The sequence below is a fragment of the Leuciscus leuciscus genome (assembly GCF_965113295.1).
Source record: "Leuciscus leuciscus genome assembly, chromosome: 2".
NCBI classification, from domain to species: Eukaryota; Metazoa; Chordata; class Actinopteri; order Cypriniformes; family Leuciscidae; genus Leuciscus; species Leuciscus leuciscus.
The window spans coordinates 35,964,792-35,988,855 of record NC_138726.1 but is presented as its reverse complement, the minus strand read 5'-3'; the positions used below and the strand labels follow the sequence as shown (position 1 = coordinate 35,988,855).

General features: G+C 39.1%; 1 long non-coding RNA gene across 1 annotated transcript in view; it reads right to left on the bottom strand.

The window, feature by feature from the left end:
* LOC309492276 overlaps nucleotides 1-24,064 on the bottom strand; it is a 61,100-nt gene that overhangs the window by 21,000 nt on the left and 16,036 nt on the right. The window contains exon 3 of the long non-coding RNA XR_014203493.1: nucleotides 21,473-21,585. This is a non-coding gene — a long non-coding RNA (uncharacterized lncRNA). The remainder of the gene's footprint in view (nucleotides 1-21,472; nucleotides 21,586-24,064) is intronic.

Genomic DNA, 24,064 nt, shown 5'->3' with positions numbered 1-24,064 from the left:
TCTATAGGCTGTCAGTCCAATCACTCTCAGCGAACTATCCGAGTGGAAGAGGAGGGGAGGGGAAGGAGGGAGATAGAGAGATAGAAAGTGAGCGAGAGAAAGCGGCGTAAAGCTGAAAAGGACGGATGGAAGGTACGCGGCCCAGGGGCGAGAAGAAGGGAGGGCAGAAAAAGGGATCCTGGTGTGATTAGGCGTCAGCGTTTGCTGAATTGGACAGGACAGCTGAGCTGCCTGGTTATTAACTCCCTCAGAAAATTCTCAGGCTCTCGCGAGCGCGCCTGAATACTGCCATCTGGATCGATAAGCAATCTCCGCTGTGTACTGAGCAACTGCACCTTTCATTTGTCTCAGGCGGTCCCACTCTTTTACTCTTGCCCCCTCACCATTGAACAGGTGTATTGTCCAGTCAAGAGAGAGGGAGAAAGAAACTTCTTCTCCGCTCTTCCCATTTCTGTTTCTCTCTGGCCATCACTCAGATTTGGTCTTTCTTCTTTCCTCACTAACTCTTCTGCAGTCTCTAGCTAGGGACTCTATCACCACTAACATAATGACCCTGGGGGAGAAAAGGTGAAGCCATCACTCCCCAGCACAGGCGAGCATTCAGAGGGGATGCTAGGCTTTCGCTCGGAGGGGGATGGGTTTAATGTTTGATACTTGACAGCGGAGCAGATGTCATGACCAGGGCTCCACCTCAGCCCAAAAAGGACAAGCATTTGGCAGACACTAGAGAATGGGAAAAATTACAAAATGGGAATTGGACATGTTTCGCTAAACACAGAGGATGCCTTTAATAGGATGATCTAGCGAACACACCTGTGTACGCACCATATCGCTCGGCAGTGTGTGGGTTTAATAGACCCTTAAACACTCATTTGCGTTTGCAAAATGGGATCCGTGCTTGGGTTGAAGCATCCGCACATAATGGCAATGTTGTACAGTTTTAGCTAATGTTTTGGCAGCAGCGGGAGGGAGAGAGTGTAAATGTGTGTGTGTGTGTGTGCTTGCTTAACGCTGCGAATGGCCTATGTGTGTGTACTAAAAAGATGAATGTCCATACTGATTGTGTGCGCGGATAGAGCAGGCCTTGGGCTGATCACTTTGAGTGATTCTGCAGGCCATTGATTGGGTGGATGGATCTATTGATGAGCCAGGCAGCTGATGGGGAAGATGGGATGAACATTAGCCCGTCCTCTCACAGCACATACATTTACTTCACAAGGATTCAGAGGATCAGAACACAAATGCACATATAAACTGCATGAGGAAAATCATAGAATGTATATGAGGACCCCAATGACTCACCATACGCCTTATCTAAAATACCCGTATAGAGAAATAGTACAATAATGATGAGATATTTAGTGTATTGTTTACAATAAGTGACTTATTTTTGCAATAATGTCATTGTTTGTCCTTGACTGACCAGCACTAGATATTTTATTATTATTATTTTGATGTACACAGAGCATCGCTGTTGACCATATTTCATAAATCAGTGCTATTAGTCATTCTTTTTACTTTTGTCTGTTGGATTCACAAGTATTATGCAAGAGCTACATTTTGTGACCTAAAGCAGGTTACGCTGCATTTAAGGAAACACAATCTCGTAGTCTCATTTTCACAGTAGCCTGTTTGAGCAACAGGAATGCTGTTTTCAAAAGTAAGTCACAACAGGAAAGTGATAAATGTGGAGGCACAACACAAACGCACAGCACAGCCCTCACTAGGGATGTACTTGTCATACACAAACAACATACACTAATAGACACAATACAAACAGCACTCTAATGCCACCAGACAAAATAGGAAGAGCAAATCATGAATACACTTTTAATCAGTGCAAAGCTGCAGCTGTGTGGGTGTTTGGAAACACAGATTATGGAATACGGCTCCAATTTTCCCACATAATGATGGATAATTCCTTGTCCTGAGATATATTTAGAAGGAATGTCATAGCTGCTGTAATACTTAAAAATGGAATATGTGTAGAGTAAATATAAATTCATGACAAACACTGGTACTAGAATCACTGTAAATCAGTATTTTGAATAAAGTGATCTTTTTACTTTAAAATGCTTTTCTGGACCCCACTGGTTTCTTAAAAGCATAAAAAACTGTTCTTCCCCTACTATCAAACTAGGTTAATTTCCTGTTGATGTTTCACTGATGTAGACACTTTTCCCTAAGAGGCTTTTTTTATCATGTCTTTGTCCACTCTTCTTTCAAGGTCATTTTCAACCTGGAATCTATAAACCTCTAAATGGGCAAAGTTATATGAATTCTTACTTTTTAATGAGCAAGTTAAAATATTTCCATCTCAGACTCACCTATTTAAAACGATCCCACAATCTACTGAGTGGAGAGGGTGAAATTACTGTGCAATTACTGCTTTCTATTTCTGTCTTTCTCGCAGTCAATCGCACTCTGGGATGTGACATGCCTGTCTGTCGTCTCTCTCTTTGAAATTCAGAATGATTCCGACTGCTTGATGTTGTTGGTGACTGTCATTACTAAGCTTTTAGATGATGCAATTGTGAAGGCTGAGAAGTGATCCATGATCTGAAGATCCCACAGTCCGTCTCTCAGTTCTGCTATCAATAAAAGGCTCTGATTTACTGTCACTGGATATGTCTTCATAAAGCCCAAGGCTCAGTAGGCTCAGTAAACAGATACAATGTTTGGGAGCATGACAGTGATGGTAATATGTGGCTAGGTGAGCTGCCTCCTGGAGTTGGTCACCTTTCACCACCTGTCATCCACACCTCATATCAAACACACACAACTACTCGCGTATGTTTTACTTGCTGAAGCATCTCAGAGGTGCTAACATGCCCTAACCCTGCTAACTTCTCAGGAAGATTCATCTGACGCTCTTTAGATTCCCCTCCAGACATGTCTCACTCTCTGAGGCATTGATATAAATGAGATGGGATTGCATGCTGTTTGTCTGAATCTTCTTTCTACCTGTTTGTGATCTATAATTAGTGTCCATGACACCTGCTGTCAATGGGTAAAAGTGCAAGGCAAAGTTTTAAAGCTTGTAGAGCAAAAAAAAAAAAAGACCTCCACTCAAACATCACTTATCAAACAGCCCATCCTTTAAAAACGATATATGTGTTCTTAACTACAGAGTCTTGCTTCTGAAGATTTTGGTTACATTACATAAAACAAACAGTACAATCATAATGTGCCGTATTTAAGCACTTGCATTTAAGCACGCAGCAGAGATGCCATAGATTATGCTCTCTCGGCTGCTTCTTGGGAAAGTGCATATGTAGGCATCATACAAATTAGAATTCATTTGATGACTTATGGATTTAAATTTGCAACAAATTTGATTGAGGATGATTCACCGGCTTGGAACCGGATCCATCCAGCCTTCTGCCCACTGTGTCCCTTGATTGATTTTTAAGTTAGCGGGAAGCAATCGGTAAGCACCACCCAATCAAGGTCTACGAACATAGCGCAGATTAGACAATTTGTGGTAATCAATGAAAATATTCCATGATTTGCTAGCACTCAATCGGCACCGTAAATCAAGACCGTAATGCCTGAGTTAGTTAGCGATAAAACAAGAGCCCCTGACAGGACAAACTATAATGGATGAATTAGAAGGGCAGGTCAGGAAGTGGGGGGTGTAATAAGGCTGATATACAGGTTTCATACCCACCAGAATCCTGCGCCCGCACCAGAGCTGTCAACTGCTAATGGGTTAGCAAAAGTACTGGTGTTTATCATCTGTCTTCCGTCCACATATTTATTCATTTATTTAGTACTAGTGATGCAGAATCATCATTTTCAATGTTTAACATCCTGCCATCAAACACACACACACACACACACACACACACAAGCTCCTGCTGAGCTCTATTACAGTCAAAAGTAAGACAACCAATTGAATGCTGTTTTTTTTTTTTATTATGTATACATGTTACAGTGCCGTTTGCATCACATTTTAAGCATATTTTATGACACAGTTCTGATACAACAATCTGCTGATATAAATGTCTACTAAAGTTCTGAGCCTCTTCTCTTCAATTGTAAAAATAGAGTTTAGCCAAAAATGAAAACTATTTCAGCATTTACTCACCTTTACGTTATTTATTTCTTTATTCCAAAAAAAGGTCTAGGATTTACTTTGAAACTATTTTTCACTCAGAAATTGCTAGTAGATATAGTAAGTAATTATAAAGTAGCACATTGAGTTAAACATTACATTTTGATAAATATTTTTCAATATTATCACAATCTCTAATCAGTTCTCATTTAAAAAACACACATTTTCACATTCACTGAATGCAATTATTTAGATTTTTTTTTTATAAAATCTATTTGAACTGCAGTTTTCTTGAAATCACTCAGCACATGTGCAATGCTTTTACAAATGTTTTTAATGTTAAAAGAATTGAGCTCTAACACTGAGCCCTACAAACCCATAGGTCGACCCTGTCTCGGCTCTTCGAAAAGGTAAAAAGAATCTCATTTGGTTTGGAAAAGACAAGGATACCTTAGACTCTTTTGCTCTTGCCCCCACCTGTCTTGTTCTTTTGACAGGTGCTGGGTCTTTGTTTTCTGTTGTAATGGCTTGACTAGACTGATGCTCCAACGGCTGACCTCTACCAGAACATTTGATTCTATCATCCTCTACCCTGCTTGGGGGTCAGACTGCTTTATCAGAGGAATTACCTAAAGTGCCTGTTATTTCATCATCCTGCCCGCCAATACAGGCTATTCCTTTAATTTATAAACCCCCAAAACAACTGCAGTCTCCATATATCACCCTCTTCCTGCAAGAGGTAAAATATCACTCGCTCATCCGAGGCCAGGGGTAGAATCATTAACCTCTGTCGTAGTGAGAGCAAGGGGCTATTATGGGATGGAGGGGATGCCCATACAGAGAGAAAGAGAGAGGACTATTGTGACTTGAGCTGTCCTTTAATATACACTTCTCAGACAACGGCATGCATCAATACACTGACTTCCTGCTCCAATAGGCAGCTGCTGAACTCAGGAATGTGAACTGACGTGTAGGACTTGCATTTGGTACAATTCCATCCTCTGATGCGGGAAAATCTAAGAAATAATTACTTTAAAGGAATATTCTCAGTTCGATAAGTTAAATGGGTCATGAGTTGAGAAATCACATTTTCAAAAGTTCCATGCGTGCGGTAGAGTTTTGCATGTGTGTGAGACAGAGCTACTTTTTTACAAAGTGAGACTTTGTTGTGTGCTTGTCTAGTTGACTAACCTAAAATTAAACTGACATCGCGATTAGTGGGATTATAAAATCACAAAGTTTTCATTAAATAAGTGTGCAGCGTGAAGCACTGCACTGAGATCAGAGTGGATCGATCGGTTCACAGTAAATGCTGCTCCATCACTGCAAGCGCTGCGAGTCAAAAACAACACGCGCCAAACATCTTTCCAAATAATGGGAAGCGTTTACAAACCTATTGTCCAACATAAATATTTATGACATGTTTTTATTCCAAACTCACTTCTTAACATCAGTCAAATGTTTGAAAAAACTTCATTTTGTGATCTGACGTGGTTTCATATCATAGAATGAGGCAGAAATTATATTATAGTATTCTGTACAGTGATAAATGTCGATTAGCATTGCAGTATACTTTATTCTTATGAAAATACCCAAGATGTCTAGAAGGAAACAGATAAACCATATATCTATTGTATTTTTATTGTCTTCATGTTTCAGTAAGTCAAAACATCATTATCTGCATTTTATTCTGCAACAGCAATAATAGATGCCTTTGTAAAACTTAAGTACTATACTATACTATACTAAGGGATTTCCTGGAACATCATAAGTTTTATGACTTCTATGAGTCTCACTTGTGGACTTTCTGTGCTAGGGCTAGGGCTATGAGTATGAATGAAATGATTATGGCTGCATCATAAGTCAGAAATCAGGTTGTGGATCAGTAGCGTTCAAATATTTCATCCAGTTCCTTTTGCTTGAAGATTGGATTCATTACGCCAGTTTGGAGACAAAGCTAGTCATAGGGACAGTGCAGAGAAATTGTCTGGTTCTTGTGGTCTTTGCTGGGATCTGTGCCAATGGCCCTCGTGACGACAAGGCCTTCACAGGGGATTGTCTAGTTGACAGGATCTGTCCTTCAGGGCTTCGTTGTGGTCGTGTCTAGGTGCAGGTCCACCATTTGATCTGGATGGACTGGATACGGCTGACTACAGTAACCTCGGGATAAACAGAGAGACTAAAGCCGCTTTTCCACCGTCAGGCCAAACCATTCTCTTTGCTTAACCATTCCATTCCGTGCCGATCAGGGCCGGCCGGTACAGATATGGTTTCCACTGTGAGGCTGATGTAATACAAATGTATCAGTCGTTGCCCTGGTAACACAACAGTTTACTGATGATATGAGATGTAAATAGCGACCGCATTATGGATGATGATCAGATATTTCTTAGCCAATCGCGCTGAGAAATCCGAGCCGAGAACGGTTTGTAATCGTGCTGTGCCGTACCGGGCTCAAGTGGAAACATAACTTGAACCGTTCCTTACCGTTCTTAGAACCGTTTAACCCAACGGTGGAAAAGCAGCTTAATATTAACGTTGATTCTGTTCTTCTTACAATGTAACAAGTACATTGGGTGTTATGGGAAGTGTTCCCAGTTCCGGTTGACCTTATTTATGCAGCCTCACAATCCTTTAACAGATGTAAATTATAGAAATGTGATAATGTGTTATGTGTATGTATGCCAGGTTAAAGTGATGTGTTTTTAGTCTAGATTTAAACTGACAGAGGGTGTCTGCTTCCCGAACAAGGCTAGGAAGACTGTTCCAGAGTTTGGGTGCTAAATAGGAAAAGGATCTACTTGATTTTGATATTCTAGGTATTATCAACTGGCCAGAATTTCGAGATCGCAATAGACGTGAAGGACTGCAATGCGTTAAGAGCTCGCTCAAGTACTGAGGAGCTAAACCATTAAGTGCTTTTTAAGTAATTAGCAAGATTTTAAAATGTATGCAATGTTTAATAGGGAGCCAATGCATTGTTGACAGAACAAGGCTAATTTGGTCAATATTCCTGGTTCTAGTAAGAACTTTTTAAGTGCTTCCCTGTAAATCAAATATTTGTGATAATCAACATGTGCTGTCAGTTGATCTTAATGCTTGCCATAGTATGTGAAAAGTTTCAATGTGTTGTAGTACCATTCTGCTTTAACAAGACCCCTGTGAGAATGCGCAGAATCTGTCTGTAGCTGTAGTATGTTGATGTTACAGTAAGGGCTTGCCTGACTTTGCTTACCCTTGGAAAGCTTCTTTCTCCCTATGATCCAACATCTGAAGAGATGATAAAAACCCCCTGGTAGCCTCAGAGCAGCTGCCTGGATTAACATTGTCAAAAAGCTTTTTTTACTCCCCCCATCGCTTCAACCTCTGGTGTGTATTTTATTGAGCCGTTCTCATCCCTCCCAACTGCATAAGCTGTGTTCAAAATGTATTTCCCTGCTCATTAAAACGGACAGGCATGCACACTACATACAGACACTTTCTTGTTCTGAGATCAGACTATGAATGTTCTCTGAACTTACTTTTAAGTTTTCACAAAATGAACTTTAATATTCTATAACTTCGATAAGTAAAAAAATATTCCATCCGCACTGTTTTTGTAATCGTTTGTCTTTGTGCAGGTTCATCAGACAGATGAACTTCTACACAGCCAAACAATTTTAAGATGCCTGAGGTAGTTTGGAACATGCATCTCCTGACCCTTTCTTTTGTTGCACTCCAGCTTTTTTGAACACAAGAACAGCCTCCCCTGTCCTCAGTAAGTGTTGCATGTTGCCTTTAATAGCAGTATAGCTACAACGGTAGGGATGTTAAATCCGGTTCAGTGGGCATATAATTGTGAGTTTTTTTTATTTTATATAATTATTTTCACAGAAAATGAACGTGTTAAATTGACGGCCCAATTAATAATACACTGTATGAATATACAAGAAAGCACAACTATTAAAAAAAATAAAAAAATTACACCGTGTAGAAGCTTACCTATGTATACTACAGGTTTCAAACCTTAATATACCTAATTTACTAACTAGAAAATTATAAAAACTGTGTATATTATAATATGCATATTATTTTTATCAATGTTTACAATGGTTCTTAAAAATTTATAGCATACAGTAAATAAAGTTCCCTTTAGAACCAACTCAATGGAGCATCGTCATATCTTGAGATAATTTAGATATTAATTCTTTACAGGATTACAATCTTTTTCATGTTGACATCTCTAAAACACTCAGTAGTGATTCAGTAATTTGTCTCTAGGCATGCACAAATACAATGGCTGAGGTAAAGTTGTGGACAGAAGAACTCTCTTGAGACTTACAAAGGCTACACTTAAAGCATTGCACTTCTGGAATCCCATATGCTCATGCACACCTTAAATGTCTTCACTGATGATGACTTGCTAAACTCAGCCTCATGTGTAAAAATGCACCAGCACAAATCTTTCTAACACCGGGCAGACCTTTTCTTCAATGCATTAAGACCAAACTCCCTTAGCGCCCTCACAAGGGTACAGACAGCTCCCAGTACACTTCATGGGCTGTTTTCATCTCATCTCCCATCATACAGAGCAAATATCAAAAATGTGATTTGAATGTCAGGGAAAATTATCACTGAAGGACAAAGGAAAGAGGTTGGCTACAAAATGACAAACTCTTTCAAAAGCACATTCGGTTTTCTTTTATTGGAATCAAACGAGCCGTCTCCCCCTCTCTTTCCAGTACTCCCTTATGTAAAGACCTCATGACTGAGAGAGGGAGAGAGATGAAGAGGAAGTGAGGGAGGGAGAGAAAGCCCGAGCTTCTACAGACAGTAGGCTAACAGCCCAGAAGGTTAATTGAAGTCTGGGAGAGTGACTTTGGTGGCCTATCTTTAACAGGATGACCTATAAATGTTTAAATGTTTGATTTCTGCTTAGCTATAGAAAAATGGATCTTGTGATCTTTTTTTGCATGGCTAATGTCCTTGGACAAGGACTTTGGACAGGTTATTGAGTTAGTGCACTAGATAAATCTGAACACCAGTCTTACATTACTCAACTAATGAGCTAATGAAATTTGAAAAATCAGTGCACTTCCTTCAGGGGATTGGACAGGAACCGAGACATTAGCAGGTGGCATGAAGATTGTTTGGAACTTTGAAAAATGCCCTGACTTATAGGGGAATCGGTCAACAGCGTTTCATCCATCAATGGGAACCTACAGATATTTCAAAGCCATGAAACTTCAGGCCTATCTGAGAATGAAATCTGCAGAGCATCCTAAATCTTTAAAAACTAATTTAGTTAATGACTTACCGCTGGCGATTAAAAGCTCTGCCTCCAGTTATACTGGCCTACTGATCAAAGTGTTTCATGATTTACTCTGCAGCATTTGTGTGTCCCTGTGTGTTTGAGTGTGCGCGGGCATAATCCTCCTTTTGCATCCTCGTCATTTGCGAGATAACCTTGTCATCGATCCGCAAAAAATGCCTGTAGATGAAACGTGCATTCTTGAGTTCTCTTAATCAAGAAGCTTATTGATTATATGACTAATGATGGGCCATTAAGATATGGCTGAAATGAATGGTCTGTCGTATCATACTGAGCTCTCAGCTAATAGGATGTTTCAATCAAGAGATGTTCATGATATCGCTTCTGTTACAACTGCTCTCTAATTTTATCTGTTCTTTAAGATAAGTTAATGTCCTTGTTATGTCTAGAATGCTATTGATTTGCCACCGCTTGGGTATTACAACACTATTTCATCTCTTTTCTTCTGCACATAAAAGTATGATACGCTCTGGAGGGGGGAAGAAGCAGTGGACAGGTGTGCTAAATGACTGACCGAGCAAATGTTTCACTTCCTGTGTGATTTTACAATGACTTTTCCATTTAGTTTTTATGTACTTGTGTTGTTTACCGTTTTACCATACCATTTCAGAGAGAAATGAAATTTAATTTAAACAAACACAGCTGAGAAAAAAAAATGCAGGTCAAAGAGGGTCAGGCAGTAAAATTAGAAAAATTAGAATCACATGGGCTGTAAGTTAACTGAGATGTGTATTGTGTTAGTTGTTATATATCTTTAAAAGGTAGTGCCAAAGCTAATGGTTTAAAATGGGGTGTTCGGATTGGTTTGAGGCAAAATCAATTTTAAGAAAATATATAATAAAATAAAATAAAACTGAATATCTAAAATAATATGGTACAAAATAATAATAAAAAAATAAATAAAATAAAAATTCATTACCTTTCAAAAGTTTGGGGTCAGTATGATGTTTTTAAAGAAATTAATACTTTTATTCAGCAAAGATGCAAAAAGTGACAGACTTTCACATGTGACTGTGCACAGATGTCATGGTTCGGTTCGTACCTCGGTTTGGGGGTCACGGTTCGATACGAGTTCGATGCATTTACATCTCATTTTCATTCGAAACTGTACAGGTCTATTTTTATTTGTGTTCAGTCACAATAAAAAAAAAAAAAAATGTGCTTTTGTACAATAAAGAAAACAAAAAGGATGTCATTCCGGTTTCTTTTTCCGTGAAGCTTGTGGAGCGTGTCACAAAAATTTATTGAAACTCAGCGTATAGGCAACTAGCAAGCTTGTGCATGCCATCTGAACTCTTGTTTTGGGTTGGTGCATAGATAGTCTCTTCTTCTGCTCTTTTGCCAGTTGTGTCAGTTAGCAAGCAGCATTGTAGCCTATTAATTTTTTTATATATTGGGTAGAGGAACCAAAAGAATATGAATCATATTAGTTGGCTTAATTTGTTTAGTAAAAAGCAAATTTTCAGGCTTTTCCCAAATCACGGAAGTGACCTTGACGTCCGGGTTAGCGGTAGCATAAGCCATCAGGCAAGTGTTATTTAAATAACTCCTGATGTACTTACAAACTTTCCAATGCCTCGTTTTATGAATACAGAACCTATTTGTACTACTGTAGAAGTTTGGTATAATTCTGGGCATTATTAGTGGGGTAATTTACGAGATACAACCTTGGATCAATTAGCGCCTGCACTAAGCCATTCAAATGATATCTCTAAATAAGCTCTAACTTTAATAATGTTCGACCAAGGGAAAAAAAAGCTTCTGGGGGGGGGGGGGGGGTTTGCTCGAGGTCATGGTGCAAAGGACCCTATGTTGAAATTACTCCGAACCATCCCTTTAAGTAAGTTAAAATGTATTGTATGAGCTTCTGTTACTTTTACTGTTCATTCTATTGCTCTGTCATATTTTATCTATCATTTAATTGCACAGCACATATTTAGAGCTGCTCCAGCAGGGCTCAGTGCTGAGGATTGGGTCAGCGGTTAAAATGTTTAGACACCAGTGAAATATCACAATTCTCCATACCAATTTTTATACTACAGGAATACAAGCCTAATTAATGTCAATTTAAAACATTATAAAATACAGGTAAGCAGTCTGTAATAAAATAACAACAAATAATCAAATTACAAGTAGCACAAATAAATACAAGGCTACAAATGAAATAAACAGCTGTTTTGGGGACCTGCGTGAAGTTGGCCCCCCACCCAACGCAAAACGTCGTCAAACTATGCTCAATCGTTTGTGCTCCGTTTGTGCTGGTTTGTGCTGTAAAATTTTTCGTTTGTGCTGTTTCAGTTTTGTAGATATTAAAAAAAATATTTTTAGGTCATTCTGAGGTCACTCAGCCCCCCCACATGCTCCAAATTCACCCAAAATAGTCTCGTTCGTTTGTGCTTTGTTTGTGCTTGTTTGTGCCGGTGAAATTTTCGTTTGTGCTGCGTCGGGTTTTAAAATATCAGAAATTGAATTATAGACGATGACGTCACCAGCCCCCCCACATGCTCCAAATTCACCCAAAATAGTCTTGTTCGTTTGTGCTTCGTTTGTGCTGGTTTGTGCTGTAAAAAGTTTTGTTTGTGCTGCTCCGGTTTTTTAGATATTAAAATAATATTATGTGGTCATTCTGAGGTCACTCAGCCCCCCACATGCTCCAAATTCACCCAAAATAGTCTCGTTCGTTTGTGCTTCGTTTGTGCTGGTTTGTGCCGGTAAAATTTTCGTTTGTGCTGCGTTGGGTTTTAAAATATTATACATTCAATTATTGTTGATGACGTCACCAGCCCCCCCACATGCTTCAAATTCACCCAAACTATGCTCAATCGTTTGTGCTTCGTTTGTGCTTCGTTTGTGCTGGTTTGTGCTGTAAAAAGTTTCGTTTGTGCTGCTTCGGTTTTTTAGATATTAAAATTATATTTTTAGGTCATTCTGAGGTCACTCAGCCCCCCCACATGCTCCAAATTCACCCAAAATAGTCTCATTCGTTTTTGCTTCGTTTGTGCTGGTTTGTGCCGGTAACATTTTCGTTTGTGCTGCGTTGGGTTTTAAAATATCAGAAATTGAATTATAGATAATGACGTCACCAGCCCCCCCACATGCTCCAAATTAACCCAAAATAGTCTCGTTCGTTTGTGCTTCGTTTGTGCTGGTTTGTGCCGGTACAATTTTCGTTTGTGCTGCATTGGCCTTTAAAATATTAGACACTGAATGAAAGCGAATTATAGACGGTGACTTCACCAGCCCCCCACCTGCTCCAAATTCACCCCAAACATGCTCAATCGTTTGTCTTCGTGTGTGCTGCAAAACGTGTATATATATATAATTTTTTTTTTTTTTTTTTACAGTAGCTAGTTGAAGTAACAAGGTAAGACCGAAACGGATTAAATTAATCAAAAGTGAAAAAATTATCAAAAATTTAATTTTCCACAAAAAATATTAAACATAAAAAAACACACAAATAAAACACGCAATATTTATTAAAATAATACAAAATACAATACAAAATAAGAGCCTTTCTTAACTGAGCAGTGAGCACCAATAATAATTGAGCACAAAATCAACATCTTATGATTTCTAAAGAATAATGTGACATTGAAAACTGGAGTAATGATGCAGAAAATTCAGCTTTGACATTACAGGAATAAATTACATTTGAATTATATTAAAACATTAAAATATTAATTATATGAAAATATCTATTTATAGGCTAATCATTTTTCTCAATATCAGCAGCACTCCCAAACTGTAATACATTAGGCCTACAGATTACTTTATTACTTTTATTTAAAGGTAATTATTTACCTTACAATAAAGGCTGTCTCAGAATTGTAATGCATTAGCTACTCCAGTTACTTTCACCAAAATAACTACAGAAGTAGAACTTAACATTTCTAAAACGACTAGGGCTGTGTAACAATATGCAATATGAAACCGAAATCCCGACGCTCCATCCACGAACCTGTGTTGCGGTGTGAGAAGGCAGAATCGCGACACACCCCTTCCAACTCCAGAGTCCAGATCCAATGCTACTACATCTTCATATCACTATTATTTGAAGTTAACATTATAAAATACATAGACTTACACCACAAAAATAGCTGTGGATAAATTCTTTAAAATTGGTCAATTCCAGCGTTATGGACGTGACATTTGCAAGTCAAAACTTGAAGTATAAATTATCAGAAAATGCACTTAATACATTGAAACGTCTGTTATATATCCATAGGCTTCTCCCTTAATAAAGGAGTCCAGACATTAGAAAAATATCAGTCTACTCATTGCGTTTTATATTTATGAGGGAAATAGCATGTGCGTAAATTTTTTTTAGTAATTCTATGAATTACACTGCGCAAACCAAAAGTAGTACTAGCCAGCCTACCGGATGAAGAAGCGTTGTCTCTCTGCAGAACATAAATTATTCATTTAATTAAATTTTTCGTGTTTGCATTTATGAGGAAAAAACAATGTAACGGACGGAGAACTGCGTTACGGACTGACCGCTCTAAAAACGGCACTAAAAGACTGCTTTAAAACTTTCACAGAGACCTCAAACAGAAAGCACAAAGCCTTTCTTTAAGGTGAAATTCGTTTTGTATTAATTGTATCTTAATTTTAATCATTGTTTCATCTACCAAATGACAGGATTTAATAGGCAAAATAAGAAGTAAATAGGCCTATATCAGACAATAGATAATCAGGACATAGAGGCGCCGGCGCCTAAACTGCAGTTGGTCTCATAAATGAACCGAAACTCAGCGCCTAGGCCTACTTGCATCACAGACATGTCTACTTTTAAACAGAACAATTCAAAACGAAAGAAAACAGACTGCTCTCTGCGTATGTATGAAATGTGCATTTCTCTGTGGTGCGTTCACGAAGATGCAGGCTGGTTGAAGTCACCGTCATTTAATGGGCTGGTGAAGTCACCGTCTATAATTCGCTTTTCATTCAGTGTCTAATATTTTAAAGGCCGATGCAGCACAAACGAAAATTGTACCGGCACAAACCAGCACAAACGAAGCACAAACGAACGAGACTATTTTGGGTGAATTTGGAGCATGTGGGGGGGCTGGTGACGTCATCGTCTATAATTAAATTTCTGATATTTTAAAACCCAACGCAGCACAAACGAAAATTTTTCCGGCACAAACCAGCACAAACGAAACACAAACGAATGAGACTATTTTGGGTGAATTTGGAGCATGTGGGGGGGCTGAGTGACCTCAGAATGACCTAAAAATATAATTTTTATATCTAAAAAACCGAAGCAGCACAAACGAAACTTTTTACAGCACAAACCAGCACAAACGAAGCACAAACGATTGAGCATAGTTTGGGTGAATTTGAAGCATGTGGGGGGGCTGGTGACGTCATCAACAATAATTGAATGTATAATATTTTAAAACCCAACGCAGCACAAACGAAAATTTTACCGGCACAAACCAGCACAAACGAAGCACAAACGAACGAGACTATTTTGGGTGAATTTGGAGCATGTGGGGGGCTGAGTGACCTCAGAATGACCACATAATATTATTTTAATATCTAAAAAACCGGAGCAGCACAAACAAAACTTTTTACAGCACAAACCAGCACAAACGAAGCACAAACGAACAAGACTATTTTGGGTGAATTTGGAGCATGTGCGGGGGCTGGTGACGTCATCGTCTATAATTCAATTTCTGATATTTTAAAACCCGACGCAGCACAAACGAAAATTTCACCGGCACAAACAAGCACAAACAAAGCACAAACGAACGAGACTATTTTGGGTGAATTTGGAGCATGTGGGGGGGCTGAGTGACCTCAGAATGACCTAAAAATATTTTTTTAATATCTAAAAAACTGAAACAGCACAAACGAAAATTTTTACAGCACAAACCAGCACAAACGGAGCACAAACGATTGAGCATAGTTTGACGACGTTTTGCGTTGGGTGGGGGGCCAACTTCACGCAGGTGCTTTGGGGGGGTTTCAGGTAGGTCTAACAGTAGTTTTCAGGTAAATAATTTAAATAAAGTAATCAAATGTGAAATAATATTGCATATTTATCACTGTATAAATTAAACATAGATTAATCTTTATAAAGTTACCTAAGTAATTCAGTCAACAGCAGTGAGTGATTACTGTCTTTTGTAAGGTTTAATGGGCTGCTGTCCCTTTAAGACCGAATGCACGGATGCAATATAGCCTGCCCTACTGTACATGCGTTTTCTTTGTTTACGTTCATAAAGATATAACCGACTATGTGAATTTTGTGTAAATTTGTCCATTCAAGCGCAAGACGTGAAAGAATTCTGAGACAGCTTTCAGGGCGTACACTTCGGATGTTTGCGTTCATTAAACTTCTTGACCTGCAAACGTCCTGTAATAATGTAGGGAAACACTCTGTATACATAAATCAAGTAAAAGTTTATGTTTTACTTACATATACGATTTAGTTTTAATCCAAATTATGCATGTGTGCTGAGTGAATGATCAGCAATCAAGAGCATGCAACAGAAGTGCACTCTTTCTCTCTCTCTCCCGTCAGTTAAAGCTAGTAATACATGCCTCGTTTGTCATTTTACTTTCTTTTCCATTTACATATCCGACCGAACTACAAACCTTCCACTGATGTCTGTGAAAAAGGGATGCGCTCGACAAGCTCAATCCATTGCCTTTTTGCGCTTATCAGGTTGCGCAACACAGCTTTATAATAGGAGTTACTATATTTTGTTTAATATTTCACTAATTAGATACATTTACTTCATAGACAGCCTTCATATATACTTCTCTTTTATCCCCATTATACTCTCTGTTGTCAGTGTTCCTTTGTCTGGACACAAACACAGTACACACACTGCATAGTATCGGTTGTTGGTATTGGAGCATTTTTACGAGTACAAGTACACAGGAGAAGTATCGGGCCCGATACCGATACGTGCATCCCTACCAGATGGCAAGACTTTGTTGACCTCTGCACTGGTGTGTTTATGCAGAACGCCGGCCCTCCAGAGTGGTGTTGGGTTTCACAATACACAAAGGCCATAAGTGGTGTAAGCTTTGTTAAACGGAGAAGATTCAATAGCTTGAAGACGGGTTCAGCTACATCCCTGACCAGAAGGGAAGCACGACAGACATCCCAGGGGCGTGTGTGTAACCTTCACTTTCGAAGGGGCCTCTGACAGTTTCCACATGGTGTGAGGGGGTGTGCATGAAGCCGTTGAATGAAGACCACTACAAACATGATACCAGATGCACTGCAGACCAGGTGTCAAACAGCCAGCACCCAGAACGCACCACTGCATGTCAGGGGACATCTATAGACTAGGATGAGGTGTTCAAATGAGTGTAAATCTGTCGATCATCTGAAGCATAGACAGAGATTTGTTGTACGCTTGATCTTGAACCAGTAATGAAACGAACATAAAGAATAATGTTGAAAATGTCCATCCCGTGATCCCAAACAACTCCTGACCCCAGTGCATGTGTGCTAGAGTGCATCACCTGTCTGGGCTTCAGCTCAGTTGTCTATTCTGTCTGCATCTCTGCCACGTCCTTGTCTGCTACATCTCCCTCCCCGATCTTGGGTTCATGCGGCTATAATGGCAGGCGCATAAACAGAGTGTGCAGCTTGTCAGACCTAATGGTGCAATGTTAAAACATGAGGCCTCTTGGGGTCCATATAGCTTCGCACCCACAGACCATCAAACCCCCTGCCCTCAGCCAGCATTATGATCAAAAGCTTCACCTTGCAGCCGAAGGTGGAGAGAGGCAGAGGAGAGATGAGGAAGAGTCCTCATTATGGCTCTGAGACATCCATTTGGGCATTTTTAATATGTGTATCCTATTAAGCTCTTTAAGTGCTTTTTGATAATTGTGCTTTGTACTTTTACAGCACTCCAGTCTATTCCCAGTTCAATTTCCTCTTTTATCGGACGTTTGAAATATTGATCTCTGACAGATAAAAGCAAACACTATAATCTTGCTCCTGAGAGAGAGAAAGCGAGAGAAGGAGAGAGCGAGGCAGCGCTGTAGGAATGCACTGGGGACGTCTTTTCCTTCCAAACCCTCTTTGTTTTATTGCGTTTCTTTGTCAACAGAATTTGCTTACTGCTTACCGAGATGCTTATGTAAAGCACCTGCTCGCTGATGGCTCGTTGATATGACTGTCTCCCTCGGTCTCATTTACCTCTATCTGACTCTCTCTCTCACGCTCTCCATCTCCCTTCATCCGCCCCCTCCCTCGTCCCCCATCAAATCCCACACACCCCCCTCGACATTTTGCGGAGCGGAGCGGAGGGGCGGCAGAGGTGCTTTCGATGATTGCCACAGCTTAAACGGCTGTCACGCCAGCCTGAATAAGCATGATTTATCCCCGTAGTGCTTTATGGAAGTTAGTGTTTTCTGTTAACCTGAGCTCTCAAATGCAGCTTGCTGCTGCCTGGCCGTCACATTAACCTGAATCAATCACATCTTGATTTTTCCATAAAAGAAAAGCCAGCTGTAAATAACTGGGTGGACGCCGTGCGAGGATGAATGCGCGGTGCGGCGTATGGCCGGCTGCTGCGGCTGCCACTCAGCACTCCAGCGGGGACTTATTACAGCGCTGCCGTTTCTCCACCGGGTCTTTTCTGGGGGCTAGGAGACACGCTGTTGGGCTCTCTTTCTTACACATTTCACATTCACTCAGTAACTGTAAGGATGATGTGTTTCTGTCTCACTCCTCCTCAGAGCATCGTTTTTATGTGAGCATCTGTTAGCTGAGACTCACAACCCTTCTGACGACTCAGGGATCTCAGACTTTTGCAGTTCTGTCAGTTTTTTATTAGGTAGACAGCAGAGAAAGAAAAACCTAAAGCAGCTCTTCCATTTTTCTGCTGCCGTTTTCAGGCTTTTTAGCTTTCACAGACACTATTTAAGATTTACTGCAAACATTTGAGCATCCAACCCACTGTATTGACTCCGTTTGACAAGCGTAATCCTTCTCCTCTTCCCCGTCGTTTCCATCCCAAGATCAATCACCTCATCAATGCTGCCTGACTGCTATGAAGTGCAGGCAGGAGGTTCGATTCCTGCTCAGCACCCTTACGGACTTGCTATAATATAGAAATTGATTCATCTTCAAAGTTTTCTTAAGTGCTTGCCCTGGTGTTGGGGGATGTCACTGGTTTTGTGGAAACCAAAGTGGAACTTCTAAGAAAATAGCCCACACAAATGGATCACAACAACAACTAAAAGCTTCTCTGTAGCTGTGAGGTTTTTCTTTGTCTGAGATAGTCTGAGGTAATTAAATCATTTCACCAGCCATGATATCAACATATACTGTAGTGTGGAGAAAATATGACCTAAATATTGATCAATTCGCAATAAAATCTTACAACATGGAATTGGATATATTTGAATAGGCATCCAGCAAAACAAGAAGATAATGAAATGAAAATATATTACAATATAATCGCAATGTACAGTATTTGAATAATGAATTAAACAAATAATATATTGAATAATTTCATTTAAATTAAAAAAATTTGAAAAATAAATCTTACATTCAAATATAAAAGCAATGAATCTGAATAGAATGAAAAAAAAAATATATAATATAGCTATTATATATATATATATATATATATATATATATATATATATATATAATTATGTGGGTAACCACATAAAGAAATTGTAAATAATATTCTCTGCAAAAGAGTGAGAGAAACAGAGAGAACGAGACACCAGACACACTTTAGGTCATTCATTTTCTTCAATTCTACTCGGTCCAGACAATAACTTATAGCTTTTCAAAATGCCTCTGACATATTCATAGACCCACAGCTCAACCAAGAGAATCGAGACTGTCAATTTTACTTTAGTCCCCTCTTTCATTCAAAGCATACAACTGAAATGGACATCTCCCTCTCCCTCTCTCTCTCTCTCACCTTGGGCCCATTTGATGAGTACACATGTTCCCTTATAAAGCAATCTCCACACGTGTATATCTCCACTGAGCCATATATTCACAGTATAGCCACATTGTGGACTCTAGTTCTTGCTAATATGCCTAGGTTAGCATTTGGAGAGCGAGTGTAGGGGTAGAGCTGCTGGTGCTAGTGTTTTGGGAAGTGTAGTAATTACTGTTCGGATGGTGTCAGCGACCTCCAGATTGCAGGATCTTGTCTCTTTTGTCTTGGCTGTGCCACTCTCTACACCGGCTGAAATTGTATCTATTCACTTTGGCTCTGTTAAAAAAAATGCTGGTAGTATTGGGAGCCAGTGAGCCGTGATGGTAAGGGCTTCTTCTCTCGCCCAGTAAACACACACACACACACACACACACACACACACACACACACGCGCACACGCGCACACACACACACACACACACACACACACACACACACACACACACACACACACACACACACACACACACACACACACACACACACACAGACACACACACACAGACACACACACACACACACACTTAAATGTGAGGTTCATACAGAGCAGCTGGGCCACAGGGTATCAGAGGTTATTGAATATGTGTAAGTGTGTGTGTGTAGAAAGCTAGGGAGAAGTGAGGAAAAGGAAGAGAAAGCATGAAAGGAAGGAAACAGAAAGCAGCATGCTGTGTGTATAATTTGATGATTATCAGGTGAATGCCATGCCCCACCCGGACTATTGACAGGTGTCAGGTGACATGTAGACCGTGGCAGTATTTGTCAGCTGTCTCTCTGAGTATCTCTGGAGTCTTGAGTCATGCATGCACACACACACACATCACACAAATATATTTAATTCAATCAGTCACTGTGTTTGCGCTTCCCCCCTAAAATTTCACACTCTACATCCTGACTGTTTTCCTTAACACAACGAGTCTGTACTGCCCGTTGCTTGTCTGTGGGACCCATTAAGATGCTTCCAGCCTGATACACCCCAGCACTTTGGCCTAAGTTAGCATGAGCGGTTAGCGTTTAGCGTCAACATGCTAATTGGTATTCTGCAGCGTGGTGGGAGGCTGTTCAGGATGTGGGAGAGTGAACCAGTGTTCGATCCTATAAGAACAAACACTCTGTTCCCTGCCCTGCTGTCAGAGCATGGCGATACGAAGGAGAACAGGACCTGACATTGCATACACACGATTCAGAATAGCTCAAACACACACCTACACCGTGGGATTTAAAATGCATGCTGCTATTTATATCGTTGGATAGTAAATGGATAACTATTTCGTAATAGATTTTTCTAAACCTTTTTCATTTCATTGTTGGCCTGTTTGTATTTTATCACGGAATGAAATGTTAAATTCACTAATAAGTCTGTTAATTTTGTTTTCTGTTTGACCGGTTCAAAGCTATTTGTCACTCTCAAATAGTATTTTATAAGCAATGGTGACCATGAAGCACAGCACAAATTCTGAAATAATCCTTTAACCTTTTACAGGGACCGTAAATATGCATGGCACAAATCAATATCATTAGCTGCAACAAAATACATAAAATAAAATCAATGCTAATAAAGTGACATCAGTCATATACTCTGCTTCATTTCCACCCTTAGCCTATTGCACCACGATTCCCATAATTCTTTGCGCTACCATATGCTACAGCATGGATCTTTTTCATTACAAGTGAGGTCGGGTCAATTAACAGAGCTGTTAACACTCTTTAGCTTAAGTTCACACAGCAGCCAGCTGTTATTACCATCCTATTCTTAAGTAAAAGGGTCCGGGTCCCTTTAATCTACTCTGTGTGAAGAGACAAACTCATTCAAAAAAAAAAAAAAAAACTGTATAATGCTTCTCTTTTCAGAGAGGATGACCAAACACTATATGATTTAAATTAGATTTTATAATGTGTCACACTACCACAGTAATAATATCACACACAACAGTAACAACATCTGTAAATCATTTAAAAATACATGTAAGCAAATCCTCCATGTGATGAAATTTCCACAAAAAAAACAGGGAGAAAAATATGGCTAAATATGTCATTGGTTCAAATGTGTTCAGATTTTCATGCAATGATCTTGTCAAGGCATTTCTGCATTGTGGTTTTTTCTTTTATGTATGTGAGAGTCTGTGTTTGTGAGTAAGGCAGTGTGCTTGTAGACCCTCATACCTGTGGGAACCCTGTGGAGCCCAGCGTGTTTCCTGCTCTTGAGTTTGAAGTGCTCTCCAGCTCAACCGTGGCCTCCGAAAATCATTAACACGCCTTTGTTTCCCAACGTCATCCTGCAAAAAAAGAGAATGAGAGTGAGGGCAGGTTTTTAAAATAAATATAAAGGCAAGCAAAATGAGTAGATGCTAGATGTTAAAGTGTTTAAATTCATGTCCTCTAAAGTAATAATTTAACAGGATATAATTTTCATTCCTTAATAGTTTTTAATACTTTATATAAATATTGCTGCATCATGCTTTGTGGAAATTACATTTCAAAAAAGTAAATTACACTTTTTATAAATCCAGATCATTTAAAACAAGTATGCATGTTATATTTTCTTATGTGTAAGAAATGTGTAATTTCTTTACACAAAATTGTATTTAAGCTAGTAGAAACATCCGAGGCCAAGATGCACGGCATGGCATTAAAATAAATGCAAAGACTGAATTTAAAGCAGTCATGGATTTATTATAGAGAGAGGGGTTAAAAGTGCTGCACTGTTAAATTTAATTTAGTAAATAAATAAAGGTTTAATCGATTTTTATAATACTTACATTTCTTACAGATTTAACCCTTTTTGATGAGAATAACTTCATAGTGTTTTGGTTTGTGAACAAAGAGAGAGATTTACGGTAAAGACCCTCCTCTTTTTGACGACATTCAAGCAGGAAACCTGCACAACGCGCGCACACGCACACACACACACACACACACACACACACACACACACACACAGGCGCACGCATACACACACAGGCACACAAATGGACTCTAGGGGTTTGTACCCATCATGCCAGTCTTGCATAAACATGCATACACTTTGGGAGTCGTGTAAATTGCCCTAGAAGGGAGGTCAACTAAGTGTAATTGTGCTGAAATTGGCCATGTATCCGCCCTGCCATTCCTCTGCCATTACTCCATTCACTACCTCTAAAATAAAAATCCCACAAACCTAGGTGAAGAAACACCGTAAAGAATCAATAAAAAAAAAACTCAATTACAATTTTTTTTTTTTTTTTACAAATATATATTGTGATGCATGTATTTTATTTAATACACAAATAGACAATATATAATTTTGGTTTTCACCCAAAAAACTAAAGCCGAATGAAATCAGAATGAAAATCAGCACAGGTGAACTGAAACTGGATTACTGTTTGTCCTACAAACCCAGATATTTCACTCACTGTGCATAATAACCCTTTATTTGATTTAAAGTAATATGTTATTTGTCTTTTCTCGAAGTTAAGCACATTCCCATCTGACAATGACATCTGTCTGCACTGCAGATTTAAAATGACATTAGCTGTATCCTCTCAGCTATGTGAGATTGGACACACTCCCGATAGACAGAACCCTCTCCTGACATTAAAGCTCTTTGTTTCAAAATAATAAAAATAATAATAATAATAAAAAGAAATACATACATAAATGAATTCTATGTCTAAAGCAAGTCTCACTCGACATTTGAGAGTGCATGTGTGTGAAACCTAAAAAAAAACACGCTGTTGAATTCGTAGTTAAAGTTATGCTGTGAACTGGAGTGCAACGCCTCCTAGTGGCTGTACATGGGAGCGCGACTCGTTTCTCCAGCCGTTCACGTGCGCGTTCGAAAAGACCGAGATCAAGAGCGAATTTCCATAAAGGCACGAGAGATCCCCGGTGCCGTTTATCTTTTGATCAGCTATGACTGATGCTCAGTTAATTCAAATATAACGTCCGGGGAGAAAGCTTCATTAATGTGCATGTGTGCGTGTTTGTGTGAAGGAGAGATGCTGGAATGCAGATGTGAGAGGAATAGCAGGTAATTAGTAGATAAGAGTTCTCATTTGAGTGCAATACACACATCATACATAATAAAACGACTCGTGTTATTATTATTATTATTAGATAGATATAACAGGCCTACCCAACAGAATATAGCCTCAATAGTAAGACCAAAAATAAATATTGTGTGAGGTTTTAACGAGCTGAAGAAAACACTGTATGCGTGCGTAAGCTGGAATGAGATGTGCAGGGTTAACAAATGCTCGGTGCGCGAGAACAAGAGCTGAAAAAATAGATGAGCTGCAGATAATGATGCTGTGGTAGTATATATATATGTATAATCGTTCATAAATATGTAAATTAATAAAAAAAAATTACTAAATCACATCCAGAGAATCTTAGGACTGTAGCAATAAAACCTTACTCTTCTAAGCAAGATTATAAATACGATAATAATAAAATTGTTATACATAAGGTGTTTTTACACAAGTGGCTAACTCTGAACAGGCTCTACCCTGGCTATTGAGCTATATTATATTTTACTAGCCCCGAATCAGATTTATTTTTCATGTGTGCACTGCAGCAATTTTAAATGCAATTCTAATTAATTTAATTGATTTTTGACTCTCATGAATAATGATTGCTGAAGTTTTAAGAATTGTCAAACACTTTTGAATAAAGTATATCATCTCCTTAAGGCAGGTCATTTTCTGCTTTGGTTCTGTGTAAATATCATGCAGTAATAATAATTTAAAAAAAATTAAGAACAGAATTTTTATTGAT